Genomic DNA, 20305 nt, shown 5'->3' on the forward strand with positions numbered 1-20305 from the left:
GTCATCCATTAACTCTTATCTATATTAGCTTCTGTCTCTGTGCAAGTTGAGATGCCAACCAATGCAATATACCTGCACCAGCACCCAATCAGGCAGCCAAAACAGAGGAGTCATTTGCGGTTGTCTATGGCAAAGATGTAAAAGGCATCATGGATGACTGTGATCTTGATGGTATTGGTGCTGCAATTAGGTTGGAAGCTGGATTAGTGGTTTTGTGGGAGTTGCTGGTGTGATCTACTTTCACTGTACTGGATAGTGACAGTTTTTTCAATGGCCTTACTGATGAACATTGTTGTCCAAGTCTACAGGGTTGAATGTGGGAATTTGTAGCATTGGTAGAATCTGGATGATCTTCAGAGTATATTGGTAGATTCCTTGTGAGAGGCCGGCATTCACGACCTGTGCAAGATGATACCCTGTATGTACCATGGAATAGAGATGGATCCTGTCTTCAAAAGCACTGGCTGAAGAAAAGGCGTCAACTCTTCCGCAGTGATGGTTGTTAGCTGCATATATTGAGATGCTGTGTGGTAGGCTAGGTTTGTTGACTGAAGTGAGGTTAGTGCTGACAGTATGATGCCTGATCCTTCCTATTTTGTCGATTAACAACTTATTGCTGACTTCGCACATATTAGTAGATTGAGCCATCGTCTGTTCTGGTGGAGGTCTCATGCACTATTTTTTCATAATCAGAACTTGCTCATGATATCATATTTTCACCTGGGGAAGGGCACTACAAATTCAGGGGACAGGAACTGTGGGCGAGAGCTGGCAGTGTACCGTCCGTGTTACAGCCACCTGATGCCCTTCCCCGGTGCAGCCATTTTCTTTTCTTGCTCCGCCTTGATCTGCTCTGTTGGGTTGCACACGCCCTGTGTAAATGATAGATAGCTGATTAAGAGTGGTGATTGTGAGAGGTATGAGATGTGATAAACGTGTTTTTCTGAAGAATGTTGCACAGGAGTACCAGGGTCAACTGCACACTCCTCGGTCCAAAGAGCTTCAAACTAGGGGAAGAAGAAATCCCTTTTTATTAGTCTTTTTCCATTAACATATCAAACAATACTGTCATTAAAACATACCACAAAGCATAACTTATTAAAATATCTAAATCAAAGTATGATTGCATTAAAAATGGTCTAACTAGTTTCCAAATGCAGCTTAACATTGCCTTTCCAATTCCCCAAATGCAGCTAAAACAAATTCACAGATGTCCCTTAAAACATTAGTGTCATCAATGCATAATAGGAACTCCTTTGCCTCGGTGGTAGTTCTAACATTATACTAAAATGGTCCCTAAGCCACAGTATTCTCATGTCAATCAGAAGACTGCACATTAGCATCAAATTTCGCAGATTTTCAATGGCCCCAGATCCACATGGACAAAGCCTAGTGTTGGCTCACCAACCCATACACCCCCTCAAAGGAAAAACGTTCAGTCTCACCATCAAAGTAATTCTTATGTACATCGGAGACCGCAATTTACAACATTGTCATGCCGTGGAACACAACAAGTAGCAGATATTTTAGTGAGCATGCTGTGCCTTAACATAATTTCACGTTTAAGGTAACTGGACCTCTTTTTAATGTCTGTCATATTTACTTTACCATTAGTGAGCTTCCTAAAACCCAAACTCCAGCACGTACACAAATATATACACGTTTTAAGCCAGGGAAATCTTAATTGCAGAAACTGAGTCCTATTGCATTTTTAATATTGGGATTTTCTAGACTACATGCAAAGAGTTGTACTTCAAATTGCAGCAATATGTTCGCTGCTCTGAAGCTGAAACTAGAGCTGCCATTGTAACTGTCCATCCCCCCAGCAGATTCTGGGGGAGAAAAAAGCCCTAGGGAGTTTTCGTAAGATACGGGGATGTGCATAGTTTCACATGACCTGCAGGATTGTTGTTTTAGAGCGTCCTCATCATATGTGGATTAAAGAAGAATTCTGGCTGTGCTAGGAGTGTGACCTTCGAGGGACCTTTTGTCACTGGAGAAGATGTGAGATTTGGAGACCTCCTATATCTGCTGCTCCTGAACCCTCCTTAGGAATTGTAATCATGTGTATGAAATGACATTTACTTTGCACAATAAAAAGTGATGTCTAAGCAAGGATAGGAGGAACACATGTGACCTGAAACAAGAAGGAAATGTGTAGTATGTTCAACTGATCAGCCCAACCAACACATTGCAAAGAAAGAAGGCACCGTAGCGTTTGTTGCAGACAGTGGATGTATAAGTAGATGTTATGAGAGACACAATAAGTGCCACGTGCCAACTTTTTGTATACTTTACTCAAGAGGTGAGCCCAGCAGTACGTCACTCTTGATGGAGGCATGGACAAAAAGAAAAGCAGAAGCAAAACCGATCTGCCCACCTAAATGTTTAGTTGAATAAGTCTTCACCCAGGAGTAGTAGAGACTCGATCAGGTTGCCCAAAATTGAAATTTTAAAAAAATATATTATTATTCGCTTTGCTAGTAAATTATGTATCATCCAAACTGCTCAAACAATATTCAACCTGCCAAACACAAATACGTTTGTTAAAAGCCACAATCCTCAAAGGAAATAAGTTGACAAGGTACATCAGACAAAAGTGCTGCTTTTCAAAAACGTATTGATTTGCGAAAAGAAAATCATTATCCCAGCTCTATTCCAGAGAATTCCAAGTCACGGTAGTGCAGGACTGTACTGGCTACCACAGCACGGACTGTACTGGCTACCATGTGCCCAGGTTAACAACTTGAGCACCCACTCTGCTTCCAGTGCCTATCAATTATGAGTGTGGGACATGATCAGAAAGATCTGCACTGGAGCGAATGATGAATTGCCTCTGAGCATCCAAAGTTTGCATCTGATACCTGAAGCCTGATTAACAAAACAGAAAACTGGAGCAAACCTGGAACACCTGGTGCATCCCTGCAATGACCTTCAGCAAATCTTTGTACATTTCAATTTCAGGCATTTTCAGTTGTATGGTTTTTTTTTATTTATTTTTTTATTCATGGTCATCACCTCATTTGCTCCAGTACAAATCGTTATGAATCAGCATCCAATAGTTTCATTGTTCAAAAATGTTAAGTACTTGGTAGTATTATAATTACATACCAAGAAAGTGTGTCTGCATAGCATGGTGGGATATGGTCACCTTGTAGTGTATAATCTATAACAAGCTGCCCTATTTTTCCTGCAGGTGACATTCTTAATGGGTGTGAACTCCGTTTGCTTCGTGTCTTGTATGCAAATGGTGTTGTTAAATCTGGAAGAAGCCCCTCGATTAGTGGCAGCACGTGTGCACATGTCAGGCAGATGCTTCATGGCTACGAGCGAAACGTGACAAATGTCCTCATTGTGATCAAAGATGATGAGAGCCAGCTTGCTTGGCAGCCATGCTGAAATGGAAAAGATCTTGCGCCATGTTATGTACAAATACAGTGGCCCATATTTCTTCCACAAGCAGCAATGTTCTTGGCTGCCACTTCTGACGGCCCCCTTTTTTTCTGTGCAACATGGGAGTTAGTGAGCGAGGAGTCATTGCAGGGTCGACTCAACTCTCCATCTTTCTGAGATTCATAAACCATTAGATTGGGTAATTATAACACCTATCATTACAGTGCTTAGAAGCAGGAAAAATCGAACATGAAGCTATATATAAACTAATGATCTTAACATTTGTGTGCATCTGCATTGCTAAATAATATCGCATCGTCTATGAAGCAGAGCACATGAAATCCGGGGCAGTGTTACAGAAAATGTAAACTGGTGCAAGTGCAATTTAAATGTATCGTCTTTCAATGCTCTACGGTAACGGATTAGAAATAGGACAAACAATGTCCTGTGGAAAACGTGCCTTTAAAGCATAGGTCGCTGCAATGTTCTTGTGGTTGATTGTGACTTCAATAATATCAAAAAGGGATTCGTTACTCAAAGCAATTTGGTCGACTCGATGTTAAAACGATATTCAACATAAGCCTTAAAAGTACACAAAAACAAACCAAAATACACAACCGGGAAGAAGAAACAACCTTCTTTGGATAAAATCGCTTACGTACAGTTTAGTCATTAAAAATTGAATGTAGTGCAAGAAACAATGCAAATATTGATGAATAGGAGTTAATAACTTGCATTCTCCTGTTAATGTTTGTAGTCATTGTATTTGTATAAGGCAGAAATAGTCTGCTTAGAACGTTTTGTAGAACAGCAAAAAGAAAAATGTGAACATTTTATGCTATCCCTCAGACGCCCCATTACTGTAATTCCCTACATTTATCCCGGTCCCTTTTAAGCTCATGTGTGGCAATTTGCATGAGAGTGATTTGGTGTTCCAGGCGGTTGCTGAACCTGTGCGTTTAGAGTAGGTGCCAGAATGAGCAGCTGCTGTTCCAGTTCCGTCTCGCGATATCTGGGTTGGCCCAGGTAGCTGCAAAGACCGCCATTTAGATAAACCTTTCCATCAGAGCTGATACATTCTTCCCACTTTTCAGAGCGAAGGAGCATCATAAATTACATGCAGCAAAATACCATTAAGCGCAGCAAAAAGCTTTCGCTGATGATATGCGGAGGTGTTCAGATCATCCTATTAAAATGGGTATTATTTCCAAATGGGAACGCAGTTTACTGCCCTGCGTATCAAGCTCCCACTAGCTAAATATACAAACATGTAATACACATTAAGACATGAATTTTGCATTTTCCGTTCCCCGAATTGCCTTTTCGTTTTGTAATAAAGAAATAAATGAAATACTCTGTCTCCCATTTCTACATCTAATAAAGATCTCATTAAAATATGCTGCACCTGAGTAGAATGATTTTAGGAATCGACTGCATAGTAAGTAACAAGGTGTTCAATCAGGAGCAAAATGTATTCCTGCATAAAAGCAATCACCGAGCCACCGAAAAGGGCGCACCACAAAAAATATGGTGATCCCCCAAAAAGATCTGGCATTGTGAGAATAGACACATGCAGTGAGAGAGGGAGTTCTCTTAACGGAAAAGAAAAGAACCTTCTGGTAATTGCGCATGTACTCGGGGGACGCATGTTGCTCAACTCCACTGAAGGCAAATTAGCTGCACGTGCTCTAGGGGACACCTGTGTCTACAAACAATGCAGGTTAGCATAGTATAGGCCACAGTATAGGCCAAAGGATAAACATCTGCTTCCGGGTGAAAGATGCGAAATAGCAACCTTGGACTGTTAAGCATAATTTAGTGAAGAGTCACTTTCAGAACAAATACACAAAACGCACCTTAAGGGCGCTTTGTTGTTTATAATACTTGGGAATACGATTCAGACAGCGTGAAGGCTTTGCCAAACTCTGTACATGGTGTGCACCGTGGTGGTACACGGTGGGGAGACATTCCCACTTGAGGTCTAGGGTTGTTTGTAACAAAAGAAATCTAATAAACAGCGAAATTAAAAAGAAAAGGATGGAGACTTGGTGGTGTATAACACCACCTGAAAATACAATATGCATGTGGGGGTCCTTAACCACCATATCAATCTGTTTCTATGAATGTGTTTAAGGTGATCATGAATCACTCTGAAGCAACCCCACAGAAATGCCAACCTAGAAGAGAATTGGTTATAGGGTTTGTCATTAAAAAGCTTAATGTTATTTATCTCATATGCATTCCTTAAGCACAACAGCCATCCAAGGGTATCTTGGCGTTAAAAAGGGAGCAGCGTCCATAGCAGAAAAGATAAAAAGAAACCGTCCAATTAAAAAAGAAATGTCTTGATCGCTTTCCTAAAAGCTAGGTGATTAGATAGTTTCTTTATGGGTAGTGGCAGCTCATTCCACAAAATAGCAGCTGCCACAGAAAAAGCCCACCCTCCTTTCTGTGCTCATGCCGCTACACTATCCTGACCCCTCTGTTTCTGAGAGGTAACTTATATAGCGGTAACTGAACTAGACATATCTGATACAATTACAGAAAAACTATGATCGATCTCCCATTTTTTCCACAAAGTAAATTATTTTGTGGTAATTTACTTTGTAGAAATTACTTCGAATTTATATATTACAGGGCCTGCGGTAGCTGCCCTGTAGTTATGGTTACGTTGCTCAATCCATAAGAAGAGCACTTTTTGGGTGGCTTAGAACTTCGCCCCCACTGAACAAATCCTTGCAAAACTTTCCAAAAAAAAGTATATGGCCCGTAAGATTGATCCTGTGAGGTTTGGTGATATTTTTGTCAAGGGGGAAAAAGTTATATGGGGTCCCAACATTTGTGATTGTTCCCATAGATGCAATGGAAAAACAATTTTGCTCACGTCTACAGCCCAAATAGATGGACGTATTTTCACAAAATGTGTGGCAGGAGCGGCGGCTTTGTCCCGGAAGCATGGTTTTGTAATTTGGTGTGAATCTGTCCAGTATTTATTTTTTTAAACAAACAAAAAGAAGGTAAAAAAAATAGTTGTATCTGGGTTCGGTCCTTGGACTTACTTCCCTGTTCGGTCCACGGATGGGCCTCTGATTGGTCTAGAGGGTGACGTTAGGTCCGCAGACATCGGACCCACCCACCAATTGGTCAATAAAAACCGTGAGATACTTCAGATTTTTGAAAACACCCGCCATGTTGGATCCGCGGACGACCACAGCTGACATCAGACAGCACGGTGTAGAAAAAGTCTGGAAAACACATTTTGGGTCATTTGGTGTAGGAAAGAGGGGCTGTGAAGGGTGGAGGAGTGGAAAAAATATGATATTGGGCTTTTTTTTCAGGTTGAAAAAGGCCAGGCAGGTACCATAACTGTTCACAGAAACTGCAGTAGTTTGCAGACAGCGCCAAAAACGGACAGCTTGGGAAAGACATTTGGGGTGATTTGATGGCTGAAAGAGGGTATCGAAATGGTGGGGAAGTGGAATGAAGGTAATGTAGACCTGTTTTTATAGGTGAAAAAAGGGTTTGGAAATGTTGCCAGGTCTGCAGTCAATTTCAGTGTCTGCAGGCATAATTTCAATTGTAGGTGCCTGGGGGCGAGTTTTATTAGATAACTGTGTAAGATACCTACTTGTTATACAGTTAATGATGTTGAGGTCAGTTGCCAGATTCTGGGTGGCATGGCCCTCAGAATATGTGCACTGGGCACAATGACCACAGTAGGAATATATGTATTTTAATTATAGGTAATGAAGTAGGAGTATGGCCAGAATCACCATAGTAGGAATATGCGTAAAGTAATTGTACGTATTGTAGTGGGAGTTCAAAGTGTTTGTAATATGGAGGAATTATGTCATTGAATGCGGTATTCATGATTGTAGTACAATTGAGGGTATTGGTCACATAATATGTAGTTGATTAACATTGATGTAGCTACTTAGTGTTGTAGCGTCATGCAGCTGCAATCTCTGGTTTCTTTTCTGTTGAAAATAAACAGTACAGTTGTTTAAGTAAAAGCTGTAGTGGTATACAGTTATCAATATACATTTTCTTTTTAAGACCCTCATAAACAGTACATTGTAAGTACTATGTTTGGTACAACATTAGTGTACGACACATTGCTGCTGTTTTCCAATTACATAATCATTGGGAAAAAAAAATCATTGGGTAATTGGGAAAAAATATCCGTACTGGATTACAGTTATGTGAGTGTAAAGATGATAGTATGTGTGTTTGAAGTATGTTGTAATTAAGGGAATGCTTGAAATAGATACCTGTTGGAATATTCTAACTACAGTAGAGGATAGAATATGTTTTGTCATATAAGAATTGAGATGGCGTATTTGAAGTGCTTTTCAATGAACAGTCTTTTGGAAATAGTTAGATACCTGTTGGCATATTCTAACTAGATTGACTTTTAAACGTATTCTTGCAATATTATGGATGTAGTTAGATACCTGCTGGCGTATTCTAATTGTTAATTGTGCTATAGTTTAGTGACTACATTTGGGCTGATGGAATATTAAGTAAGCATTTGTTCAATTTGCTGGTAACCTATGTTTTGGGGTAACAGAGGTATTATTACATTCAAATCAATGACATTTTTTTTCTCTCATATTCAGTGTAATTCCTTGAAGTAGTTGCGGCACCAGTGTGGTATAATATACCTATTGTTGTACAGGTTTTCTTTCCAAGAGATGCTTGGCCATGTGTGAAGCCTGTAAGCTTACAGGTATTTTTAGTACCATTTACATTGTCCCTTAGAATCATTAGTATGACATATTGGCTTATTTTTATGGTGGAATGATTGTATGAATTGCAAAAAGGGCATAATATGCCATGATTTGCATTCTGCAGAAGCTGGTGAAATGGAATAGATTCACAATTTGGTATGGATACATATACAAATTGTTCATTAGGGATGTGGTCTTGTAAAACATGGTCACACAGTCGCTCTATGTTAATCCCAACCTGGGATATTGAATTTCAAAAATATCTGAAGCTCGCTTATGTAATCATAAAATATGTAACCGACTGATTAGCACAAGGCTTAACACCTTTCAGGTAAAGCCCATACATTCTTCTATTTTTTCACCCATGATTACATTTGATTTGTCTCTTACACAATTCTTTTTACCATTTCCTTTCCGGTATTCTACCAACAATTGAAACAATCTATGAATGGTATGTTACCCTTTTATTCAACCTTTTTTGCTATTGGTGTATTTACCTTTGTATTCATTGTGATGCATTTTCTTTACTATGTAATAGACTGGCCCTGATGAAGGAGATCAATCTCCGAAATGCATTGGCATATTAAGTCTGATTCTTAAGGATGTGTTGGCCGCTTCCTCACTAAGATGTTATTAGTGACCATTTTTTGAGATTGATTTTTTGTATATCAACCATTTATAAAAGAAATAAGGCACAGACTAATCTTTTGAGGATTTATACTTTTTTGGATTTCTTTTCTACATATTTTATGATTACATAAGCGAGTTTCAGATATTTTTTAAATTCAATACCCAGGTTGGGATTAACAGAGAGCGACTGTGTGGCTAGGTTATTTTACCCAGTCTTCTGCTACACGTGTATTTTTGAGTCAGGGTGTCTCCAGACTCGCCACAGTCAGCTCCTGAACACTCCATTAGAAAATTCAAGAACTAGTGAACATTTGTTTTGAATCACTTATTGAACCTAAAGTGACTAGTACAAAGTGGTGCCCACTTATTTTGCTTTTCTTGTGAAACATGGTTCCAGAGAGTGCATGTATGCTTCCACCTGTATGACATCTGGAAGATTGCATTTATAGGGATGTTTTTCATTTCCAGTACTTGTAGAAAGTACATTAGGAATTTTTGTGGATCTTCTTGTGTATTTATGGTAAATTTTACCATTCCTGCACAGTAGTATTGCCTTTTACCTGAGACATTGTAAGTGTTGTCAGGATTATTTGTGGCATTTCTATGAAGGGCAGGAATTTGCAATTGTAACTGGTCTGAGCCGTTTAAATAAATGTTGTGAACGATTGGTGGCACTTGAAAGAGAAGATTCATTGTCACAATACCATAACAATTTACTCCAGTTGGGTTTCTGAATTTAAATGGACCAGAGAATTCTGTGTGTGGATTGTTAGATGGGCCTGAAGCTCTTTCTGGAGACAAGACATTTCTGCTTTTCTTTTCTGATGGATGTGAAGTTGACTTTGTACTAGACAGTTTTGTGGTTGTACTGTTTGATGCAGGAGTTGGTCGTTGTTTTTTTAGTGGTATTGTTGGGAAATCTGCTACAGATTCTGTTTGTATTATTTGTCTTTTAAAAGGTTTCTTTTTTGAGGTACAGGGTAAATATCTAGATAGGGTTTGTATAGTGCCCATTGCCTGTGGTATTCTAGTATGTAAGGAATGTCTGCATTGACTTTGTTTGCATCAAAGTTAACTAGGAATAGACCATTGACAGTGCGCAGACATGAAAGTGCTATGTAAGTCATACCTTCTTTAAAGACCATGTTGCCAATGTCAATCAATGCTTGATCTAGGGTTCGAGCTTGTGAATTGGGAATAGTGACAGCATATGCAAGTGGCAGAGAAAATTGCTCTCTGTGTATGTACATGCCTTTGAAAAGACGGAAATGTCCTATTATTCAGCCCATTTTTTCACTTCTGCAAATTTGTTAAAGTGGATAGTGACAAACTTAATGTTGTTCGAATATGGATATGTCTGGAAGCCAACTCTGGCTGCGTTGGAGATACATTTTTCGAAGCTATTCCATTGTGCTGTTGCTTGTTGATTCATATGAAGTATCATGCCATGCACTTACATTTTGTTTGTGGAGCAGATATTCAGTATAGGTTGTACTTCTTTTTTCAACATTGTCTCGTTGAATTGACTACAGCTTGCATAGGTTGGCATTAAGGACATGCATTCTAGATTTTGTTGAGTTAATTGTTCTATGACATCAGGAGCAGATGATTTGCACCCATGTAGCTCATGGATTAGTCCACTATTTAACATGGATTATGCATCTTTAGTAAGCAGCCCAGTACTAATGCGTTTTAAAATGTTAACATAGGTGAGGTCTGCAGACTAGCGCATGTTTTAAGTTAGTTTTCTATAGTGAACATGTTGCCAGAGATATACATTTCCAATGCTGGCAGGAATATTACAGCATACTTTGTGTCCTAATGTTTTGAAATAGGTTGCCCTTTCACTGGTGTTAACTGTAGGAAGGAGGTCTCTGAAAACAATAAAAGTTCCTGGTAGTTGGTTTTTAGGACGTGTTGCATTCTGAGATGATTAAAGCCAACATTAGGTTGGACACCAGGCTTACTTCATCTATCAGGAACACTTTCATTTGTTTAAGAATTCTGCGTACCTCAGTTGCAGCTTCTGATGACAATTTGTAGTATTCTAATTTGTTTTGGTGTTCTAAGGGGTGGAGTAGTAATCAGTCTAAAGTGACACTACCTATAATGTAAGCAGCTAAACCTGTTGGGACTGTTACTACAGCCAGAAGCTTGTTGTTTGTTAAGTTTTGTAGACATGTGCTGATTATTTTAATTACAATGCTTTGCCAGAACCAGTTTCACAACTTACATACAGGAGCAGAGGTTTACAATTTGTACAGGTACAGGTTTTAGTTTCATGTTTAAAACCATTTCTTGAGTGACTTCTAGATAAATAGTGAGTTGTTCATCATTTAGCTGAGATTCTAGAACTAACAAGTTTTCCTCTGATTGTTTATACTGATACATGGTACTTTCTACCTCAGTCATGGCTATTTCTGCTTCATTTAGAATATGTGGTTCTCCAAGTGGGTTTTGGCTTCCTGTAAGGAGTGTCTTTGGGTAGTCGAGCTTCAATTTCTTCCTCGTGTTGGCATTCATTGACGAACATTGCTTTGTATTGTTTGAAATTGTCATTTGTTATACTGCGTTCATTTGCTTTAAATGCAGGTTCACATGAGTCTAAGGGGGTCTTTACGAGTTTGGAGGTAGCCATGGTGCTATTAGCACCATGGTTGCCTCCAAACTCGTGTCCAGGTCCGGGTTCCCTGAATGGGGACTTACTGGGTCATTCGAACGTAGGAAGACCCGGTAGGTCCCCATTCAAAATACCCATCCCAATTCCCATTCGAGCCCCCATAGGGCTCAATTGGAATGGGGAGGGAGCTAATAATGGGCCCGTTATTAGCTCCCTGGTCCCTTAGCGGCTCCTGCTAAGGACGGCTGGTTTTACCAGTCAGCCTTAGTGGAACCCACTAAGGGACACGTAATGCGGCAGTAAGGGGTTTACGGCACCGGCATCCTTATTGGTGCCATTAACCCCTTATTGGTGCACTCGTAATGACCCCCGGAGTCACCTAATCATTCTTTTTCTTTTCTCCAAGGTTTAAAAAGTTGGATTAGGGCCATGTAATACAGTGCTCTATATTGTGGAGTTTTAAATGATAACTTTACATGATAAATTAGACTGGGTTTGTTTAGTTTCATTAGGCTTCCTTGACAAGTTGAAACTCAATAATTGCCAGTTGTCTCATTTAATGTAACATTCTTTTTGTAGTTGTAGTTTTGGGAAATGTCGTAGAGGCACAAATTTTCCAAAGCAGTGTTTTTTTAAAATGTCTTGGTTTCTGAGATCATTTGTGGCTATGTTTTCTATCTCTTGGTAGGATTTTAGCACTCTTTTTCAGGATGAGGCTGGTCCAAGGTTCAGCCAGACAATGTGCTCAGATTGGCCGTATAAGGCTGTACCTGTAAAACGGTCTGCAGCTACGTAGAACCTGTGTTCTCTATCGGAGAGCATTGTTATACTGATGCTGTACAATTTCTGTGATAGTATTTTGTCAGATAATTTGTCATGCCAGAGGTCCTTTAGCTCTATTTTCTCAGCTCTGGTGAGAAAGCCTGTGACATATCTTGCAACTGCAGTGGAATTGTCTGCAATTATGTTATGTGTATGTTTGCATTCCACACAAGCACAATGATTGCATTGTAATCATTGATGTACTTGGATGCTTTGTCCCTTTTAATGTTGTATGCATTTTTAGGGGATTTGCCTTTTTACGCTGTGTCTAACAGAAGACATCAAGCTATTTACTTGTCATTTTATGCACAATGGTCTAGGGAAGCCAAAGTGACATTTGGTATGGTATTTCCCTTTGTTTTTATATCTACATCAGCAGTATTTTCCACATTTACGTTTTTGGGAGCATAACACTTGTGTATGTAAATCACTATCTGTGGTTTCTGAAGGAATGTTGCAGGTGATGCATTTTTCAATAAATTGTAAATAAAGGCGTCACTATCATGGCCATATTTTGGAGCATGGGGTGCCCAAACTCACTGCTGCCTCCTGACACTCCTGTGGCCGATGGCAAGCCTCAACAGCACCCCAGAGTAGGGAGTGCCTCCAGGCACTGCCACCCCTCTCGGACTGCGTCTGCAAAATGTGGTGCTCCTCATGAGAGAAGTGGGTGCTGTGTGAAGTGAAAAAGCCCCCCCCTCTGCAGGCAGCCATAAGTATTTACTTGTCTACAGACTTGTTTATATATTTCTGAAGGACTTCATGTTATGTTCTTGAATAACTTGTATTTATTTATTTATTTGTTTAGTTCATAAATGAACTTTTACAAATACATAATACAAATACATTCAATGATGCAATCATACAATAAAAACAATCACTTATACACACTCAGCCTTAATTCCATTTTCAGTTAAAACTTAGTTCTAAAAATCCATCTAAAGTGGATCGCAAGTTAAGATACATTCTACATGCTTACATAACAAGTTTGACCTTTGACTATATCACAACAGTAATACAAAACAGTACCTTATAACACAATTGTTCATGTTGCTGAGCCGTGTGGTCAATTGTAAGCTACAATTAGGCAGTAAAGAAAGATGCTTTCTGTGTCCATAGACTAAACAGTGCTATGTGAACTGTGCCAGAGTCCGTATTTAGGCAATAATGCCAAAAATGATCAGACTTCATAGAGTCATACTAGCTTACAAAATGACCCAAGGAAGATATGCATTTGGGTGCCCAATTTCACACACTTTGTGAGGACGTGACAGGGGCTTTCCAACTTGTCCGGCTCTTTACAAATATGACAGATTCGCAACTCCCTGGGGATTTTTATGTAGACAACCTGTGTCACAAGCAGGAGAAGTTGATTTATTCTCAGGCACAGTATAAAACTGTGCACCAGTGGGTTTGGGCACTTAATCAGGTAACACTCAATTTGCACACTTTTATGGGACACCCCCAACACATATGTGTGATCATGTAGGGTTTCCAGGTGGGTATAGTTATTGAGCCAGTCTCGTTGTTCCATCTACCTTTCATATATACTTTTTAGCAATGAAAAACTGGTACTGCGCTGAAAGTCAGGCGTCCACTCAATTAATGGAAGCACTCATCATTAAGCTACTGGTAGTCATAAGTTCTTGTTTGAACTGAGAGCTTCCCCTCACAGGTACATCCCAATAAACCCAGTAGGGGGCATTTAGGATTGGATCTAGACTTTATATACAGTAGACCACGATGGGTCATTGACTGTGCCCTCAGCGATATCAGCCCCAACTGAGCCTCAAGTAAGCCATGGCAGTGGCCGGTGGTAAACTAGTATTTTCCTCCTGAAGATCCCTTTGAGGAAATCCAGCCATGAAAGGTCACCTATGGCCAAGGCATTGAGGCCGTATAGAATCGCAGGGGCAAAACTATGCTTATAGAGTTTCATGATGCCTTCCATTGAGAACACTGCAGTACATTTGGAGAATTGACTTATAACATATGCCAGCTGCCAGGCCTTAAGCTTTTTAGATTCAATGAATTTAAAGTAATTACCCCCCCTGCTGACAACTCCACACCCAGGTAGACATAATTCCACACGTAATCAATGGGCCCTAGTAATGATTCCAATCTCACACAGTGCACATTTCCTCCCCAATATTACCATCTTTTGGGTCTTCTTCATATTGATGGCAAGGTCGTTTAACTGAAACACAAAACAAAACAGTGTCCTGACAGGTTCACTAGACATACATATACATTTACAGACTTGACTCTTTGAATAAAACCAAAGGCTTAAATGAGGAGTCAACCTTTATGTGGGTACAGTAATACCTCCATGTGTGAGATTAAGTTCAGAACAGAGACGCATGCATAGAGGGATTACCTGCAGTAGGCACTAGGATAGGCACATGTATACACTGGTGGTGACTTACACTGAGGCGCCCCTGCATGGTATTCCCTTATCTCTGTGCATTAAAAGTGATACGTCTCTACACCCACCTGTCCTCACATGCACACCTTTGTAGTCTGTTTGCTTCATTTCCCTTGACACGGAATATATGCATTCCTATATTCGTGCTTTTCCGTGCTCAGCTCCAGCTTGGGTGCTGTTCCACCTCCCACCACACAGCTCTCATGGCGCTGTTGCGAGGCAAGGGTTTCCCCTGCCGGGTCTCGAATGGCAGGAGGTTTCCATGACTACGCTCGCATGACTCGCCGACTCACAGTCGTCCGTAGTCCTGTGAGAGAGCAACAACCTGCATACTGAGGCTCCAGCACACAGGTATTAAATGCAGGTTACATATGCCCCAGCCTTAGTATTGTTTATGTTCTAATACGGACACGCTCATGACCACGCCACCTTTTGTAGATTGACTTACACAACTTCGGAAGGTTGCAGTCCATCCTGGGCACCTCCGCGAGTCTGAACCACGCATGGCTTCCTAATGGCACCCCAGTGTTTTGCAAGCTTAAAGATGCTAAGTGACGGCTGCAAAGTCGTTTCTGCTATTTAAAGGTACAGCCAATGACCTAATGCTGCACTGTTGCATCTTATTTATTCTTTTACTACCATGCTAATGTCGACCCGTATACATTGATTCTACTTTTTGATTCTGCTTTTGACTTAGAAACGCCTGTGGATAGAGGTGACGGATGGTCGTGTTATACACTCTACTGACTGTACAATAAGTGGCTAATTCGATCTTGAGCCCCAGACATGTGAGTGCATACACCTGGCACTTAACACTTCTTGGTGTGATACTTCTCATCAGCACAGACACACATAGGGCGCTGTACTATGGAAATCAGCCTTGCACCCTACTGCTGTCTGGCTGTAACTCATGGCTTTGATTAAGCACACATCGTGGCCTAGTGGTCAGGCTCTCTGCATGCTATGTAAACGTGTTAGGTTTATGACACATCACTAATGGTTTTACATTGGTTTTATTTATTTTAACCTGGTTTCTGCACAAAAGGCAACTGAGGGATTGGTTTCTTTTTCATCTCTCTACCTTCACAGATTTATGAGCCCAATGCCTTGTGGGACATGTAGTTGCTTGCCCATAGAGTCACGGGATTCACATTATTTTGTGGTATTTAAATTGCGAGTCAGAGATTCTAAGTGGGATTATATCTTTTCTCTCTCTTTTTTTTCCCTGTTATTATTTTTTCTGTTCCTCAGGGGTCATGACTTCTACTGGTCCTGAGGAAGGCGGGATTGCCTACTCCGCCGAAACCTAGATTACTTGTACTTTTGGACTCATACTTGTACGAGTACGACACCCTTTAGATCCATCCTGGTGTCACACGTAGACCCCGAGTTCAGCTAGTAGACTTTGAGCTTAGCTAGCAAATTGGAAATGCCCCCAACTAAACTGAAAATTTAAGATTCAGCTACATATGGCTTCAAACATCGAGAGGGGGCCTTTCATTTCCAACATTCAAATTGTGTTGATTGTTTAGAGAAAAAGTTTCTCTTTTTTTCATATGTTCTTTTCAAATGTGTATAAATAATTGTATTTTTGTTTTTCATATGCTCTTTTCAAATGCGTATAAATAATTGTATTTTGTTTTATATGAAAAATTGTGTACATTAATATGGACACCCATCTGTTCCATTTGTCTACAGATTGTGCTTGCTCTGGAATTTACTTTTAGTCAATTGTGCTTGGTAACTTATAGACCTCGCTTGTGAGCAATAATAACAAAAAATAATAAAAAAGCTACTTTTGTATTAATTCTTAAACAGAAGTTGGATATGGTGGATTTGAAAGACTTATCCCAATAAAGACTTAGGTGGACACATAAAGTTATAAAAATCATACCTAGGAACTATTTCAGATAGTTTGTGCCATACTCTTGGCATTGAGGAGACTACTATAAATAGACTTTATATGTATGTCTAGTGAACCTGTCAGGACACTGTTTTGTTTTGTGTTTCAGTGATTTCCCAGTCCTTGACAGAGTAGGGAACTACCCTCTAGTACACTAGGTCGTTTAACTGAACATAGTCAATCAGGGCTTTCAGTTTGCACATGGCACCCGCTATTGTGTGGTCCACTAGGACCAGGTCATCGGCATATAAGATGCTGGATATTAGGGTGTTCCCTATTTTGACTGAGCTGCTCCTTTCAGAGGATAATAAGTGTGGGCAATCCGACAAATACAGATTAAAGAACAGGGGAGCCAAGGCACAACCCTGCATGTACCCCTTGATTGTCTACCCTAGGTGAAAGTGATCCAGCATTGCCCAATCGTACTTGTACACCCGTGTTGGTATGTAGGGTGATAAGAATAGTCAAGATCCATTAGGGGGACATCCCAAGGATATCAGCTTCTGCCACAGCATTGCCCGAATAACTGAGTCATAGGTCACGCTAAAGTCTACAAAAATGAGGTACAGCACAGGACTGACTGCCCCTCACCGTGGCCTCCTACATAACATTTTATATTTTTAAGTATACTGCTTGTGTCTAGGGAATTGCTATCCCGTGCCTTTGCACAGTAGTCCCAATCCTCCCTTACTTCACTGTAACATTGGCCCTAGCTGCCACTTTTGTCTGAGCTCTACACAGATTTGTGTTTCTGTGGATTCAACATTTTGAGTTTTCGCTATGCTTTGAGGCCTGTGCTCATTGAGAGACATGCTGTGGCTTCCATTTTTAAGAAGATGGCTGCTTTGCTACACTCTTGTTTCTATGTTACCAAGCTATATTCGCATATCGTGTTGTGTTCACCTTAAATATTGGTCATGTTAGTATTCTTCATGTCTTCGGAAGCTATGTTAATTTGATTCATGTCTAAATGCATATATTACCTATTGTTTGTGCTCTCATGTGGAGTGCATATGTGTTTTGTATCTAATGCATGCATTTGTTACTGTTACAATGCGAGTTTGACTGCTTTTGCCATCTTTAGCCGAAATCATCGCTATGGGACTCATCACGAGCTGGGTGGTATCCTGGCTGTAATATCGGCCATCTGTAATTGCATAGCGCCAACCAATCCAGCGCTATTAGCTCCGAATCACGGGTTGGGCGCTACCAGTAAATCAAGTAATAATACTGGGTCACACAACCGCTCTCATATGGGGCCCAAGATGGGCACGTATTTATATCTGATTCACGACAATATGTTCAAGTATCCATAATATACCATACTTCTTAGAGAAAGGAAGATGAGTCTTTCTGATTCATATCAAAAATGATTTATCCATAGTAGTTCAAACAAAAAGCTATCACTAATAATCCTTAGTGAGGAAGCAGTTGCCACAATGCACATGCATTAGACTAAAAAAGCCAATGCTTTTCGGAAATTATTTCCTTCATCAGGGCGAGTCTAATTATATAAGTCCAGCAAGCAAGTATATAACATAACAAATGCAAGTATGTGACCTAAATTCATATAATGGTGACAATTCAAACGAAACATACATTGAAAAAAATGAATGAAAGGAAACATACCAATCAGTAGATGTTACATCATGGGTAAATATCAATAGCAAAAAAGAAAAAGAAAAAAGAAAAAGAAAAATGCCGTAAGTGGTTTATAAGGTAAATAAATGAAACCAAAGAATAATAGATGTGGATTTACCTCATTGGTGTGGTCAGTGGTGAAAAACAGAACGTCCTGCATTCATGCCCACTCAGCAGTGGGTTGTAAATGACATTATGCACAAAGGCATGGAGAAAATCCACTCGTGCTTACAAGGAAACCAATCTGTGGATCATAAAAGATCCAATTAGAAACTGTGTTTTACACTCATACTTGGCCAAAGAGAAGGATTGTGATCAGATTCTTACCTTGTAATACACAGAGAGAAACGATCCTCCACTGTGCAGCTGCAGGGCAGTGACACAGACTGCAGTGTGAAGCCGTTGTCTAGGCAACGATTCTTTTGTTTAGCATGTGACCACCTCGTTTCTGTGAGATGCAGGTGGTCACAATTAATGATGTAAAATCGGCCAGGGCCCACAAAAATGACAAGCCAAATATTTATTGGGCATCATCAATAGGTGCCCATAATTGTAATGATAAAATCCGAAAAAAATTAAATATTAGAATAATGAAGATAGAAAAAAAGTTCGAGGATCGCGGTTGCTTCCTCTGAAGAGAACCCTAAGTTCTCAGCACATTTAGATGAAAGGCCTTCTATGTCTTCAAATGACATATTGGTGTAGTAAATCTTTGAGTGAAACATTTTTTGGAGTAAAAATGGTGTGCCTCCACTGTTTTGTGTCTCGCAAAGAGGGAAAAAAGGAACAAACAGAGAAGAGAGTGGGCACCACCATGTATTCAAAAATGTTCAGAATATTCAAGTAAAAATCAAATATTTCAAAAAAGAATATACATCCAATTGAAAAGGAGCTGGCTGTGACAAGTCTGGAGACACCCGGACTTATAATTGCAACACACGCTGGAGACCAAGTAATAATACTGGGTCACACAACCGCAATCATATGGGGCCCAAGATGGGCACGTATTTATATCTGATTCATGACAATATGTTCAAGTATCCATAATATACCATACTTCTTAGAGAAAGGAAGATGAGTCTTTCTGATTCATATCAAAAATGATTTATCCATAGTAGTTCAAACAAAAAGCTATCACTAATAATCCTTAGTGAGGAAGCAGTTGCCACAATCCACATGTATTAGACTAAAAAAGCCAATGCATTTCAGAAATTATTTCCTTCATCAGGGCGAGTCTAATTATATAAGTCCAGCAAGCAAGTATATAACATAACAAATGCAAGTATGTGACATAAATTCATATAATGGTGACAATTCAAACGAAACATACATTGAAAAAAATGAATGAAAGGAAACATACCAATCAGTAGATGTTACATCATGGGTAAATATCAATAGCAAAAAAGAAAAAAGAAAAAAGAAAAAGAAAAATGCCGTAAGTGGTTTATAAGGTAAATAAATGAAACCAAAGAATAATAGATGTGGATTTACCTCATTGGTGTGGTCAGTGGTGAAAAACAGAACGTCCTGCGTTCATGCCCACTCAGCAGTGGGTTGTAAATGACATTATGCACAAAGGCATGGAGAAAATCCACTCGTGCTTACAAGGAAACCAATCTGTGGATCATAAAAGATCCAATTAGAAACTGTGTTTTACACTCATACTTGGCCAAAGAGAAGGATTGTGATCAGATTCTTACCTTGTAATACACAGAGAGAAACGATCCTCCACTGTGCAGCTGCAGGGCAGTGACACAGACTGCAGTGTGAAGCCGCTGTCTAGGCAACGATTCTTTTGTTTAGCATGTGACCACCTCGTTTCTGTGAGATGCAGGTGGTCACAATTAATGATGTAAAATCGGCCAGGGCCCACAAAAATGACAAACCAAATATTTATGGGGCATCATCAATAGGTGCCCATAATTGTAATGATAAAATCCGAAAAAAATTAAATATTAGAATAATGAAGATAGAAAAAAAGTTCGAGGATCGCGGTTGCTTCCTCTGAAGAGAACCCTAAGGTCTCAGCACATTTAGATGAAAGGCCTTCTATGTCTTCAAATGACATATTGGTGTAGTAAATCTTTGAGTGAAACATTTTTTGGAGTAAAAATGGTGTGCCTCCACTGTTTTGTGTCTCG

General features: G+C 39.8%; 1 long non-coding RNA gene across 1 annotated transcript; it reads right to left on the bottom strand.

The window, feature by feature from the left end:
* Window positions 1-19210: 19210 nt before the first annotated feature.
* On the bottom strand, window positions 19211-19927 carry LOC138493210 (uncharacterized). The gene is made up of 3 exons (XR_011276312.1): window positions 19865-19927; window positions 19656-19781; window positions 19211-19399 (listed from the first exon to the last, which is right to left on the bottom strand). It is a non-coding gene; the product is annotated as an uncharacterized lncRNA (long non-coding RNA).
* Between the last annotated feature and the right edge of the window lie 378 nt (window positions 19928-20305).

Source organism: Ambystoma mexicanum, chromosome 10 (genome assembly GCF_040938575.1).
Source record: "Ambystoma mexicanum isolate Mex_15411 chromosome 10, UKY_AmexF1_1, whole genome shotgun sequence".
Lineage (NCBI taxonomy): Eukaryota > Metazoa > Chordata > Amphibia > Caudata > Ambystomatidae > Ambystoma > Ambystoma mexicanum.